Raw genomic sequence first — 14,177 nt, 5'->3', positions numbered from 1 at the left:
AGAAAGGTCTTCCATCCACTGGTTCACTCTCCAGATGGCCGCAACAGCCAGAGCTGTGCTGATCCGAAGCCAAGAGCCAGGAGCTTCTTCCAGTTCTCCCACGTGGTTACGGGGCCCAAGGATTTGGGCCATCTTCCACTGCTTTCCAAGGCCATAACAGAGAGCTGGATCGGAAGTAGAGCAGCCAGGACTAAAACCAGCACCCATGTGGGATGCCGGTGCTTCAGGCCAGGGCTTTAACCCACTGCACCACAGTGCCGGCCCCTTTCAAATAAATAAATAAAAATTCAAAAAATTTATATGTAAAAAGAGAAAAGACAACAGAATAGGAGAAACTATGTGTAAATCATGGATGCATTAAGGATTTAATATAAATAATTTAATAATATAGTATTATGTAATAATAGAAATAACTTAGTATAAGTAATAATATAATTTAATGATATAATTAAGTAATATGGTTTTTTTAGAAAGTAGGCATTTCTTTTTTCTTTTTTTATATTTATTTATTTATTTGAAAGGCAGAGTTACAGAGAGGCAGAGCAGAGAAAGAGAAAGGTCTTCCATCTGCTCGTTCACTCCCCAATGTCCACAATGGCTTGAACTGTGTTGATCTGAACCCAGGAGCCAGGAGCTTCTTCTGGGTCTCCCACATGGGTGAGGGACCCAAGTATTTGGGCCATCTTCTACTGCTTTCCCAGGCCATAGCTGAGAGCTGGATTGGAAGTAGAGCAGCCAGGACTCAAACTGGCACCCATATGGGATGCCAGCACTGCAGGCAGTGGCTCTCTGCACTATACCACAGCGCCAATCCCAATAATATTTATTTTATATAAAGTTTATATAACTATAAATATATAAATATAAAATATAAATTTTATAAATAACTCCTATAACTTGAGAGCCATACTATATAACAATAGAAATAATTTAATGAAATATTTAAATAATATATATTTTATATAAATAACTCTTATAAGTTGAGAGCCAAAGTTAAACAAGTCAATCAAAATATCAAAGGATTTGGATAGACGTTTCTCTAAAGAGTATTTAAGAATGGCCAGTAGGACATGAAAAATTATTCAGCATCATTAGTCATTAGAGAAATACAAATCAAAACTTTAATAAAGTGTCATTTCACATTCACTATGATGATGAAAGTGAAAAAATGAAACAGACAAAACAAGTGTTGGAAAGGAGGAATTGAAACACTTATATATTGTTGATAGGAAGCAATGTGTCACTTAACGACAGGGACATGTTCTGGGAAATGCATCAGGAAGCTTTGTTTTTGTGTGAACATTATAGAGCGTACTCAAGACTAGTGAAGTCTTGAAATGTATGTTATTTTCCAAATAGTCCTTTTCTATTTTGCTGGCATAGCAATCTAGGAGGGCCTCTTGGAATAGGTGCTGGATCACAGATGACTTCTTATTGCTCCTGAAGTGCACTGACAGCAAGTGCTCACCAACAGGCTTGCAGGCCTTGGGGTTCTTCAGATCACAAAGATTTGTAGCCTGCAACATGGCATCCAAGCAAGACTGTCACCCTGTCCTCCAAAGCCTTGAAGACTGTCATTGACTTGGCCTCCATATGAATGAAAGTCATTTCAGGCATCTGTTTCCAGGTGCCAGTTTCCATCTATAGCAAAGATCTGCTCTGACAAGTAATTGCCCCCCCACAGTCAGCCTACCTACAGATTCCAAGAATTCTTCAGCTGCCTTCCCAGCAGCACTTGCAGACTCCCTGCTTGCTGGCATTCGCTTTAGGGAATGAATAATGCTTCCTGAATTGTTTAAATCACCCAGAGCTAGCAGTACATTCAACATCTTAGTTAGGTTCAGCCTTTCCTTCCTATATCACAAACTTTTTAGGATTTATTTATTTATTTGAAAGGCAGGGTGACAGAGAGACAGAGAAAAAGAGATCTTGTGCCCACTGGTCTACTCCCCAAATGCCTGCAATAGCCAGGGGTGGGCCAGGTTGAAGCTAAAAGCGAGGAATTCCATCCAGGTCACCCATGTGAGTGGCAGGATCCAAGTCCTTGGCTTGTCATCCACTGCTTCCCAGGTGCACCTATAGGAAGCTGAATTGAGAATGGAGTAGTCAGGACTTGAACCAGCACTCTGATGTGGGATGTGGGCATCCCAAACAGCAGCTTAGCCACAATACCTGCCCCATCACAGACTTTTTGCTTTGGCTATGTTCTTCATGGTACTGAGCTGGATACTTTTTTTTTTCTTTAAGTTTTTTTAATGACTGGAACAAAAAATATGTAGAGGTCAATTTCAGCCACCAGAACATGGCTATGGGGATGATCAAGAGGTGTTATCATCAATGTTCTTCACAATGATCGCTTTGGGTCCCAATAACATCAGGCCAGGACCAGCATCACTTTCCTGGGTTTCACGAACTTGCCCATTTCAATGCAACCACTCGGGCCTACAGCAAAAAGAACAAGTTGGATACACTTGTGTGCCTGGTCTTCAATCTAGGTCATTATAAATTTTTCACGTATTTGATCTAGGCCTTTTTTTTTTAAAGATTTATTTATTTATTTATTTAAAAGACAGAGTTACAGCGAGGCAGAGGCAGAGAGAGAGACAGAGAGAGAGAGAGAGAGAGAGAGAGAGAGAGAGAGATATCTTCCATCTGTTAGTTTACTCCCTAAATGGCCTCAACAGCCAAAATTGGGCTGATCTGAAGCCAGGATCCAGGAGCTTCTTCCAGGTCTCCCATATGAGTGCAGGGTCCCAAGGTCCTAGGCCATCTTCTGCTGTTTTCCCAAGCCAGAGCAGAGAGCTAGATTGGAAGTGGAGCAACCAAGTCCTGAACCATTGCCCATACGGGATGCCAATGTTGCAGGTGGCAGCTTTACCTGCTACGCCACAGTGCCAGCCCCTCTAGGCTTTTTTTTTTTTTAAGATTTATTTGTTTATTTGTAGGGGAGAATGACAGAGGAGGGGGGGAGAGAGAGAGGGAGAGAGAGCGAGCAAGCGCTATCTTCCATCTGCTGGTTCATTCCTCAAATGGCCACAACAGTTGGTACTGGTCCAGGCTGAAGCCAAGAGTCCAGAGATCCATCTGGGTCTCCCAAATTGGTGCCAGAATCCCAACTAGTTGGGTCATCCACTGCTGTTTTCCTGGGCACATTAGCAGGGACCTAGACTGGAGCCATGATGCTAACCGGCAATCTGCTATGGGATGCCAGCATTGTAGGTGGCAGTTTAGCTTGCTGCACCACAATGTTGGCCCCATTAGGCCTTTCTTAAACTTCTGTTAGTCCTGCTGCCTTCAATGAATCAGATCTTTTAATAGATTCTGTTGCTTTGTTCTTGTTCTTCAAGATTGTAGCCATGGTGGCATGGGGCATGCAGATTGGTGAGCAGTAACCATCACTAAATTTCCTTCTTTGTGGTCCTTAATCACGTCTAATTTTGTTTCCGGGTCAATCACTTGCCATGGCTTTTTAGTGGCAACACGAACAGTGGATTTTATGTGCTTAGGAGCCAAAACAACATGAAATCGAAGCCAGCGCAAGAGAAAAAGATGCAATCGAGACAACATGAGATGGAGAAGGCTGCTGCTGGCATGATGTAGCCCACTGTTTGACAATAATCTCTTTTGTAAGTAAAAGGAGTATACTCTAAAATAATGATTAAAAGTACAGTATAGTAAAAACATAGACCAGTAACACAGTTGGGCATTGTTACTATCAAGTGCTTTGTACTATAGGTAGTTATATGTGCTAATCTTTGTGCGACAGGCACTGAAATGGGTTTGTTCACATCAGCATCACCACAGACGCAGGAATAATGTGATGTATTGGAATGTTATTGATGTGAGCAATGAATACATTAATTTCCAATCCATGTTCTTTTTCTTGCACAGAGGTACAAACACTAAGTGGAGACTAGTATTGTGTGTAAATAAAAACTGAATGTATTAGGCTGGCACCGTGGCTCAATAGGCTAATCCTCCGCCTAGCGGCGCTGGCACACCGGGTTCTAGTCCCAGTCGGGGTGCCAGATTCTGTCCTGGTTGCCCCTCTTCCAGTCCAGCTCTCTGCTATGGCCCGGGAGTGCAGTGGAGGATGGCCCAAGTCCTTGGGCCCTGCACCCGCATGGGAGACCAGGAGAAGCACCTGACTCCTGGCTTCGGATCAGCGCGATGCGCCGGCTGCAGCGGTCATTGGAGGGCGAACCAACGGCAAAAAGGAAGACCTTTCTCTCTGTCTCTCTCTCACTGTCCACTCTGCCTGTCAACAACAACAACAACAACAACAACAACAAAAACTGAATGTATTTAGCAGTGAGGGAAGGAACACACATCCACACACTAGTGTGGGCTGCCTTCATTGAGAAATACCCAACATGCATGGGCCAAAGTGTTGAGAGAAATGAGAGAAAGAGAAAACAAAAACAAAAAAAGTATGTGAGAGGGAGAAGTCTAGCTAGTCTGTGGTGGGAAGAGAGAAGATGAGAGCAACACCACTGAGTGGGGTCTGTGGCAGAAAGTGAGCTCTTTCCCTCCTTCTGTGTCTTCTTTTAAGAAAGGGGATGGTGGGGCCAGCACTGTGGCGCAGTAGGTTAATCCTCTGCCTACAGTGCCAGCATCCCATACGGTCGCCGGTTCTAGTCCCGGCTGCTCCTCTTCCAATCTAGTTCTCTGCTGTGGCCTGGGAAAGCAGTAGAAGATGGCCCAAGTGCTTGGGCATCTGGCTCCTGGCTCTGGATCGGCACAGCTCCGACCACTGCAGCCAGATGGGGAGTGAACCAATGGAAGGAAGACCTTTTTCTCTGTCTCTTCCTCTCACTGTCTGTAACTCTACCTCTCAAATAAATAAATAATCTTTAAAAAAAAAAAAAAGGGGGTGGGGGATGGTACTCCAATCAAGATATACAGCTGGAGTGGGGTCTGAGCATGTGCCCTGGTCCCAGATGGAACAGGTATATCATGGAAAGGTGGACGTATCAAACTGACAGAGAGAGCGTCACTTTGCAAGAATACAAGAGTTCCAGCTTGCCTAGACTTCAACTATTACACCATATCATTATGATGGTTATGATGTCCCTAGGCGGTAGAATATTTTCAGCTCCCTTATAATCTTATGGGACCATTGTTGTATACGTGGTTTGTTGCTGACCAAAATATTGTTACATGATATGCGGCTGTAATACAAAATGGTGCATTGTCATTGGAAAACAGTCTGGCAGTTCCTTGAAAAGATAAACACAGAGCTACCATATGACTCAGAAATTCCACTCCTGGAGATACGCCCACGACAATTGAAAACACTTGTGTGAAAACACAAAAAATTTGTACATGAATGTTCACAGCAGATGTGTTCACAATAACAAAAAAAGTAGAAACAACCCAAATGCCCAGCAACTGATGAAAGGATAAACAGAAGGTGGTCTATCAGTGTGGTGGACTATCAGGCAGACATAAAGAGGAACAAAGCACTTAGTAACACATGTTAGAATGGGGATGAACCTTGAAAACATTGCCCTAAGCAAAGGAAGTCAACCACAAAAGATCACCTATTATATGATTCCTTTTACATGAAATGTCCAAAATAGACAAATTTTTAGGGCCAGAAAGCAGACAAGTGGTTTCCTAGGGTCAGGGGAGGGGAGAATTGTTAATGGGTATGAGGTTTCTTTCTAGGGTAATGGAAATAATATGAAATTAGATTATTGTGATAGCTACATAACTCTGTGTAGATACTAAAAAACCATTGAATTGTGTACTTTGAATGGGTGAATTTTGTGGTATGTAAATTACATCTCAGTAAAAGTGTTTTTGAAAAAAACACCAAGATAGCGTGCTATACCCATCAGTTGTCAAAACTTCAAAACCTTGACAAGTCATACTATTGTCCAGTTGTTCATAACTGCATGATACTGAAAATGACCTTGATGTCTAAACATAGAGAAGGGGTAAACTATAGCCTGTGTGATGGATTCCTGCAGCCACAAAAAGATTGAGAAAAATCTCATAAATTGACATGGAGTGCTTTCCAAAAAATACTGCTACATGAAAAAGATGAAATGCAAAATTTTTAATATACAAGAAGTAAATAAGAAAACAGACATACGTCTTACTTAAGGAAACATAACAAAGATAAAAGAAAACACAGTGACACTGGTTATGTATAAACCATTGGGCTTTGAGAGTGAGGAGTGAGCAGAAGGGATATAGAAGAGGTGACTTTCTCTGGCTATATTTTTTTGTGTGATATTTGGTATTATGTTGTTTCCTGTTACTATATCAAAATACCTGAGGCTGGATAAAGTGTAAAGAAGTGTGTTTGGCACACGATTCTTGTGATTGGAGGGTTCAAACAGCTTGGCGCTGGTGTCCTGGTGAGGGCCCTCAAGCTGTGTTACAGTATGGCAGAGAAGCAGAAGGGCCACATCCAGAAGAGACCAAGCGTGTGGCGTGGCTTTGATTTATACAACATGGACTCTCAAGCACTCACTCACTCTGGGGAGACCCAGCCCCCTCTGCCAGACCAGCACTAATCCAGAGGGTGGGCCCCCACTACCTGATTCCCTTCCACAAGGCTCCAACTCTTAAAGGTCTGCCACTTCCACACAGCCACACTGGGGACCACACATGAACTTCCAGCACATGAACTCCTGTGGAACAAACCGCATACAAACCCTCACAATTTCTCTGTTTTCTACATATTCAAGAAATGAATTCAAGAGCAAGGAGACCAAAAAATACCTAAAACAGAAGGCAGACTAAAACAAATGGACAACATTTCTGATGAATGATATAAACACCCTGAGAGAAAGAAAAGAACCAACCAAGTAACTTAGCAGCACACTGTTTGTGTATATGTCGTCAGTTTTGGTCAGAGTTGGAGTTAGATTTAGGTTTTATACAGTGTAAGTGAAAAATTCAGAAACTATCTTTGGTATGTCATTGGCTTGAGCAAATGAATGGATGTGTTGATACTGTTGGGAGTCAGGTTCTCAGAAGAGAGGTAAATAAAATAAAGGGAAAGAAGAAGAAAAAGAAGAGGAAGATGAAGAATCATCATTATCATCATCATCATCCTGTGGAGATGCACTGGAATTGAAGGTGTTAGTGTGAAATTGTGAGTTCTAACCTGTATTCAAGAATGTATATATATTACTATATGTGTGTTTACCATGTGTTGTACACACATATGTATCCTTACATACATAGGCTTATGCGTGTGTATTGATCATCTTTTCCTTAATTGAATGAAAATACCCAGAGGAGCTTCTTGAGCAGGAAAAGGTTTATTTCAGTTTAGAGTTTGCAGTTCAGGATCAGGCAGCATGATTGGTCTGATGTGGTGGATGCTGCCAATGGCAGAGAGGGTAAGGAGGAACCATCAAATGGTGATTAGGAAGCAGAGAGGGAAATTAGGCTGAACTCAGCTTCAACAACCAACCATATCTTAAGATCTTCCTCCAGGGGCCGGCACTGTGGCGTAGCGGGTAAAGCTGCTGCCTGCAGTGCTGGCATCCCATATGGGCATGGGTTTGAGACTTGGCTGCTCCACTTCTGATCCAGCCTGGGAAAGCAGTAGAAGATGGCCGAAGTCCTTGGGCCCCTGCACTCACATGGGAGACCTGGAAGAAGCTTCTGTCTCCTGGCTTCGGATCGGCGCAGCTCTGGCTGTCGCGGCCAGTTGAGGAGTGATCCAGCGGATGGAAGACCTCTTTCTCTCTGCCTCTCCTTCTCTCTCTGTGTAACTCTGACTTTCAAATAAATAAATAAATAAATCTCAAAAAAAAAAAACAAAACTCTCTAAAGGCAAGCCCTCAGTAACCTAGCAACCTCCTACCTCTCAGATGCATTGGTTGATCAAGTCTCCATCCTGAACCCATTAATCTCAAACAGGGGACTTCAGAGTTTAAACACCTGCATGAGATTGGGGAGTCAAATCTTGCTTAATCCGAACAATATGTATATATAAATATATATATATTTTTAATCTTTTTTAATTTATTTTTTATTTATTATTATTATTATTTTTTTGACAGGCAGAGTGGATAGTGAGAGAGAGAGAGACAGAGAGAAAGGTCTTCCTTTTTCCGTTGGTTCACCCTCCAATGGCCGCTGCAGCCGGCGCATCGCGCTGATCCGAAGCCAGGAGCCAGGTGCTTCTCCTGGTCTCCCATGCGGGTGCAGGGCCCAAGCACTTGGGCCATCCTCCACTGCCCTCCCAGGCCATAGCAGAGAGCTGGCCTGGAAGAGGGGCAACCAGGATAGAATCCAGTGCCCCAACCGGGACTAGAACCCAGTGTGCCGGCGCCGCAAGGCGGAGGATTAGCCTGTTAAGCCACGGCGCCGGCCCTATAAATATATTTTTAAACATACATATGTGCAAATGATCAGGTGTGTATGTGCCTAGTAGCAAAATAATAGTCAGCATATCTCCATCAAGCACCCAGGTCTTGGTCTCTGATACAATTCCCCACTACACAGAACCAAGACTCCTTGTAGAAATGACATTTCCAGGGCTGAAGGAGGGAAAGTACAAGATGAGCCTGGAATACCCTGTTAGCCTATAAAGTACAGAAGTATTAAAAATGGTGGGAATATGTTATAAGGGCATGGGGGCCTGCTTGAAGAGAGGCTCTCATTGGACAAATCGAGGTCAGTTTGAACACCAAAATAATTAAGAGTGGAAATTAAGTAAATACTAGTGAAAATAATAGGAATAATAGGAATCCAAGAGTCCATACAAATCATCAATGGATAAATAGTGGGAGAGAAGGGTGGTCAGTGCTGACTGGTAATGGAGAAAGTGCTGCGGTTGGAAAATCACTTCCTACCCATAATAATAAAAGATTGTTAAGGCAAAAATATTCAGTGGATGCTAAATATGTAAAGGGAATTTTAGAGTGGAGCTGAGTATTTTCATTGTCTTAAAATATCTCCCCACTGAGTGCTGGTTATAAGAGAAAAAAATAGGCCGGCGCCGTGGCTTAACAGGCTAATCCTCCGCCTTGCGGCGCCGGCACACTGGGTTCTAGTCCCGGTTGGGGCGCCGGATTCTATCCTGGTTGCCCCTCTTCCAGGCCAGCTCTCTGCTATGGCCCGGGAAGGCAGTGGAGGATGGCCCAAGTCCTTGGGCCCTGCACCCGCATGGGAGACCAGGAGAAGCACCTGGCACCTGGCTTCAGATCAGCGAGATGCGCCGGCCGCAGTGGCCATTGGAGGGTGAACCAATAGCAAAAAGGAAGACCTTTCTCTCTGTCTCTCTCTCTCTCACTATCCACTCTGCCTGTCAAAAAAAAAAAAAAAAAAAAAAAAAGAGAGAGAGAGAGAGAGAAATAGATAACTACACAAAAAGAAAAAGGGACAACACTGGATCAATGATTAAAAAATTTTTTAAGATTTATTTTTACTTATTTGAAAGGCAGAGTTACACAGAGGGAGAAATGGAACAGAGAGAGAGAGAGAGAGAGAGAGAGAGAGAGAGAGAGAATCTTCTATCCACTGGTTCACTCCTCAAATGACCACAATGGCCAGGCCTGGGCTGAGCCGGGCTGAAGCCAGGAGCCTGGAACTCCATCCAAGTCTCCCATGTGAGTGGAATGGGCTCAAGCACTTGGGCCTTGATGTTTTTCCAGGAGTGTTAGCAGGAAGCTGGATGGCAAGCAGAGCAGCTGGGAGTCAAACCGGAGCCCATATGGGATGCAGACATTTCAGGTAGTAGCTTAACCTTATGTGTCATAATACTGACTCCATGACCAAATGATTAAAATTAATATCATCAAAGTGGAGCAAATTGGCCTCATGTGCCCCTGAGCCACTGAGTGGGATTTTTTGAGAGTTACCCCAAGATCACTTGTGTAGTATTCTTTTTTATTTTCCTATTTTTTATTTTTATTTTTAAGATTTATTTTATTTATTTGAAAGTCAGAGTTACAGAGAGAGGGAGAGACAGAGAGATCTTCTATCCTCTGGTTCACTCCCCAAATAACCGTAAGGGCCAGTGTTGGGTCAGGCTGAAACCAGAAGTCAGGAGCTTCATCTGGGTCTCCCCCATGGGTGACAGGGGCCCAAACACTTGGGCCATTGTCTGCTGCTTTCCCAGGAGCATTAGCAGGGAGCTGGATGGGAAATGGAACAGCTGGGACTTGAATCAGCACCCATATGGGATGCCGGAGTTGCAGGAAGCAGCTTTATCCTCTACACCACAACATTGGCCCCAGTATTCTCTTTTTAATGGCAATTTAAAACAATTTATTTAATTATTTATTTTGGTTATATAGTAAGCCAGGAAGTAGAGAGAGAGAGAGAGAGAGAGAGAGAGAGGAGAGAGGGAGGAGAGATATGGAGAGAAACAGAGGGCGATCTTCCATCTGTTGTCAATTCCTAAATGCCTGCAATAGTCAAGGCTGGACCAGGCTGAAGCCAGGAGCTGGAAACTCCTTCCAGGTCTCCTAGGTGGGTGGCAGGTACCCAAGTACTTACGCCATCATTGCTGCAACTCTGCTATGGGATGCAGGCATCCCAAAAGGCAACTTAAGTCTGCACTGAATGTCTATCTCATCTGTGTAGTGTTCTGACCAGGCAAGTACAACTTGAATGGACTCTGGAGGAAATATTAGTCAAATTCAAAAGGAGGGACATTGGATAATAAAAAGAGGGGAAGAGGATGTACTTTTACAAATGTAAATGTTATTAAAGCCAAAGAGTGGCTGAGAAACTTTCAGGTTACAAGAGACTAAAGAGACATGATTCTATAAGGGACATTATTGAGTTAATTGCTGTAACTGGCATGTGAGTGGTACATTACCTAAATGTATCAGTATGAAATTTCCTGAGGCTAACAGCTCCTCTGTGTGTGTGTGTGTGTAGGCAAAATACACTCACTGGTGTGTTTGGGGGTGAAAAGGCATGATATATTAAATTTACTCTCAAATGTTTCTGAAAAATATTTATTACAGGACAGCAAATGGGGCAAGATGTTAACAATAGGTAAATCTAGAAAATGATGTTCTTTGGGTTAAAGTATATGTTCGAAATTGTTTACAAATAATTTATGCTTTCTCATGTGTCTTCTGGTTAGCTAGCACTGACTGTTACCAGTTGAGGTCAACTGGACTTCATGCCAGGCCAAAGGTTGAGTCAAAGTCAGCCTCAGATGTCACTTCTCAGGGCTGGTGCTGTGACATAGTAGGTTAAGCCTCCACTTGCAGTGCCAGCTCCACTTCCCATCTAGCTCCCTGCTAATGGCCTGGGAAAGCAGTGGAAGATGGCTCAAATGCTTGGGCCCCTGTACCCACGTGGAGACTTGGTAGAAACTCCTGACTCCTGGCTTTGGATTGGCTCAGCTCTGGTTGTTGTGGCCATTTGGGGAGCGAACAGATGGAAGACCTCCCTCTGTCTCTTCCTTTGTCTGTAACTCTACCTCTCAAATAAATAAATAAATATTAAAAAAAGATGTCACTTATCCTCCTTGGACCATTGGCCTGTGCAGAATATTTTATTCTCATGGTTGGGATACTGTTACAAGATAGGTGCAGCCGGCTGGCGCTGCAGCTCACTAGCCTCTGCCTTTGGCGCTGGCACCCCGGGTTCTAGTCCCAGTCGGGGCGCCGGATTCTGTCCCGGTTGCTCCTCTTCCAGTCCAGCTCTCTGCTGTGGCCTGGGAAGGCAGTGTTGGATGGCCCAAGTCCTTGGGCCCTGCACTCGCATGGGAGACCAGGAGAAGCACCTGGCTCCTGGCTTCGGATCAGCGCGATGCGCCGGCCGCAGCGGCCATTGGAGGGTGAACCAACGGAAAAAGGAAGACCTTTCTCTCTGTCTCTCTCTCTCTCACTGTCCACTCTGCCTGTCAAAAAAAAAAATTACTTTTGCCTACTAAAGACTAATTTTGAAATTAACAAATAGTGAAAGAGAGATTGATTCCTCTAGCCTGTCTTATCGAGGCATTATTTGCTGGAGAACCATGACGAGAAGGCTTTCCAAATATCTGACTTTATCTTTGCAATGGGGCATCGAGCTTAGATGCCTATAATGGAATATCATACCATTCATTTATGCCTGGAAAGATAAAGTACCCAGCCCTGGTCACTTGTGTCATACTTCCTGGTGTGGCAGGTGGAACCTTTCAAGGGACTAAACTATAGAAAGTTGTGGTTCAGTAAAGAATTTGAGCTGATGGAGGTGGGATCTTCCCAAGGAAAGTTTCTATTGTTTTGTGACTTTCTCTAAGGTGCAAAGAAGCAGCTGTGCTTTTCTCCAGATAACTGTAATCAGATAATTCTGTTGAAGAGGCTCTACAAAGTCTTGCCCTCAAGACAATTTTCTGGACTTATTTGGAACTTTCTATCTTATGATCAGATAATGCACTTACTGTAGAGCTGATTGGAGGTTAGATTTTAGTGTGTGTAGTTTGTGCTGCCTGTTATCCATTAATCCTCCCCCTAGTAATCGTTGCGCTTCCCTTTGAAGAACAAGTTCCTCCAAACCACAAATCTTAGTCTATGTAATTCTGGTACAGCTCACTCCATCTCCACTGCAGTGCAGTCCTGAGACCCAGATGTGAGCCCATCTGTTTACTCCAGACCTTAACGGCTTTAGTATAGACCTAAATAGTATGAGACCTCATTTAGTTGATAAGTATTGGATCAAAGACATTAAAAATTGTTTCAAAGAAAGAATCCTTTCTAAGATTCATTTATTCATATTTGAAAGGAAGAGTTACAAAGAGGCAGAGGCAGAGAGAGAGAGAGAGAGAGAGAGAGAGAGATCTTCCATCTGCTGGTTCACTCCCCAGATGGCCGCAATGGCTGGAGCTGGGTCAATCCGTAGCCAGGAGCCGGGAGCCTCTTCCAGGTCTTCCATGCGCATGCAGGGGCAAAAGGACTTGAGCCATCTTCTACTGCTTTCCTAGGCCATAGTAGAAAGCTGGATTGGAAGTGGAGCAGCCGAGACTTGAACAAATGTCCCATGGGATGCCGGCACTGCAGGCAGCAGCTTTACCTGCTATGTCACAGTGCTGGCCCCAAGAATCTTTCCCTTCTTCAGTCCATGAATTTGGGAGAGAGTAAACTTGGAAGTTCTTGGAGCCAACATGAAAAATTGGGGTCACTTAGGAACAGAAGATAGCTTACCCAAGGGGGAAGCTAACACAGATGAAAATACAGGTAAGAAAGAGGAGGAAGCCATGCCCTGAAAAAATCGTTGGAGCTGGATCTGGCTATGTCTGAATCAGCCTCTTTGAGTAGTAAATTTTATTACCAATAAATCTGTTTGGGTTGAGTTTCTCAAATGACAGTAGGGAATGGGTTTTATTATCTTTCTTTGCTAAGCACCCGAGAATGCTTGCTACAACACTCAAGCAGAACGTTCCTTGTGTTCCTTGTGTTCCTGGCTACTCTGCTTCCTCTGCTAAGTTAAAGGCCTTAGACTTTTTCCTGGGCAAGGGAGGAGTAACTGAAACTCCTAAGCAGCAGACACATGAGACGTTTTGTGTATCAGAGCTGAGGGTGTGTTGAGCTCGATGGTTCCACGGCTTTTAAGAGCAGGCAATGGCAAAATGAAACCCTTACCTCCTAGCCTGGCCCAGCTGGAACTACACACCCTTGGTGACAGGCACATGGAGTCACAACTGAGCTATATGCTCCCTTTAGGGACAAAAGGGATGTGGCTTCTGCCCACCCACCCCATTCCAGGTGCTTTGAAGGAGACTTCTAGGTGTCCATGAGACTGGCCTGCACACATTCCAAGCAGGCAGGAAAACATATTTCATTCTGTATGCATGAAAGGAATACACTACCTGAGGGAGATTAAAATCTAATTGAAATAAGAATATTGTGAGTGGCTACCAGATCCAGGCAAGAGAACACTATTAAATGCAAATTAAACATCCATGTGGAAGCAGCATTGTGGCACAGCCGTGAAGCCACTTCCTGGGATGTTTACATCCCAGATCAGACCATCAGTTCAAGGCAAGTCCTGGCTACTCTGCTTCTGATCCAGCTCCCTGCTAATTGTGCCTGGGAAAGCAGCAGAGGATGGTCCAAGTCCTTGGGCCCCTGCACCCACATGGGAGACCCGGGCGAAGCTCCTAGCTCCTGGGTTCAACCTGGGTCAGATCTGGCTGTTGTGGGCATTTGACGATGAACCACTAAATGGAATCTCTCTCTCTTTTGTGTTTCCCTGTCACC

This window comes from Lepus europaeus, chromosome 4, assembly GCF_033115175.1.
Source record: "Lepus europaeus isolate LE1 chromosome 4, mLepTim1.pri, whole genome shotgun sequence".
Taxonomy (NCBI): domain Eukaryota; kingdom Metazoa; phylum Chordata; class Mammalia; order Lagomorpha; family Leporidae; genus Lepus; species Lepus europaeus.
This window is presented reverse-complemented; position numbering follows the sequence as displayed.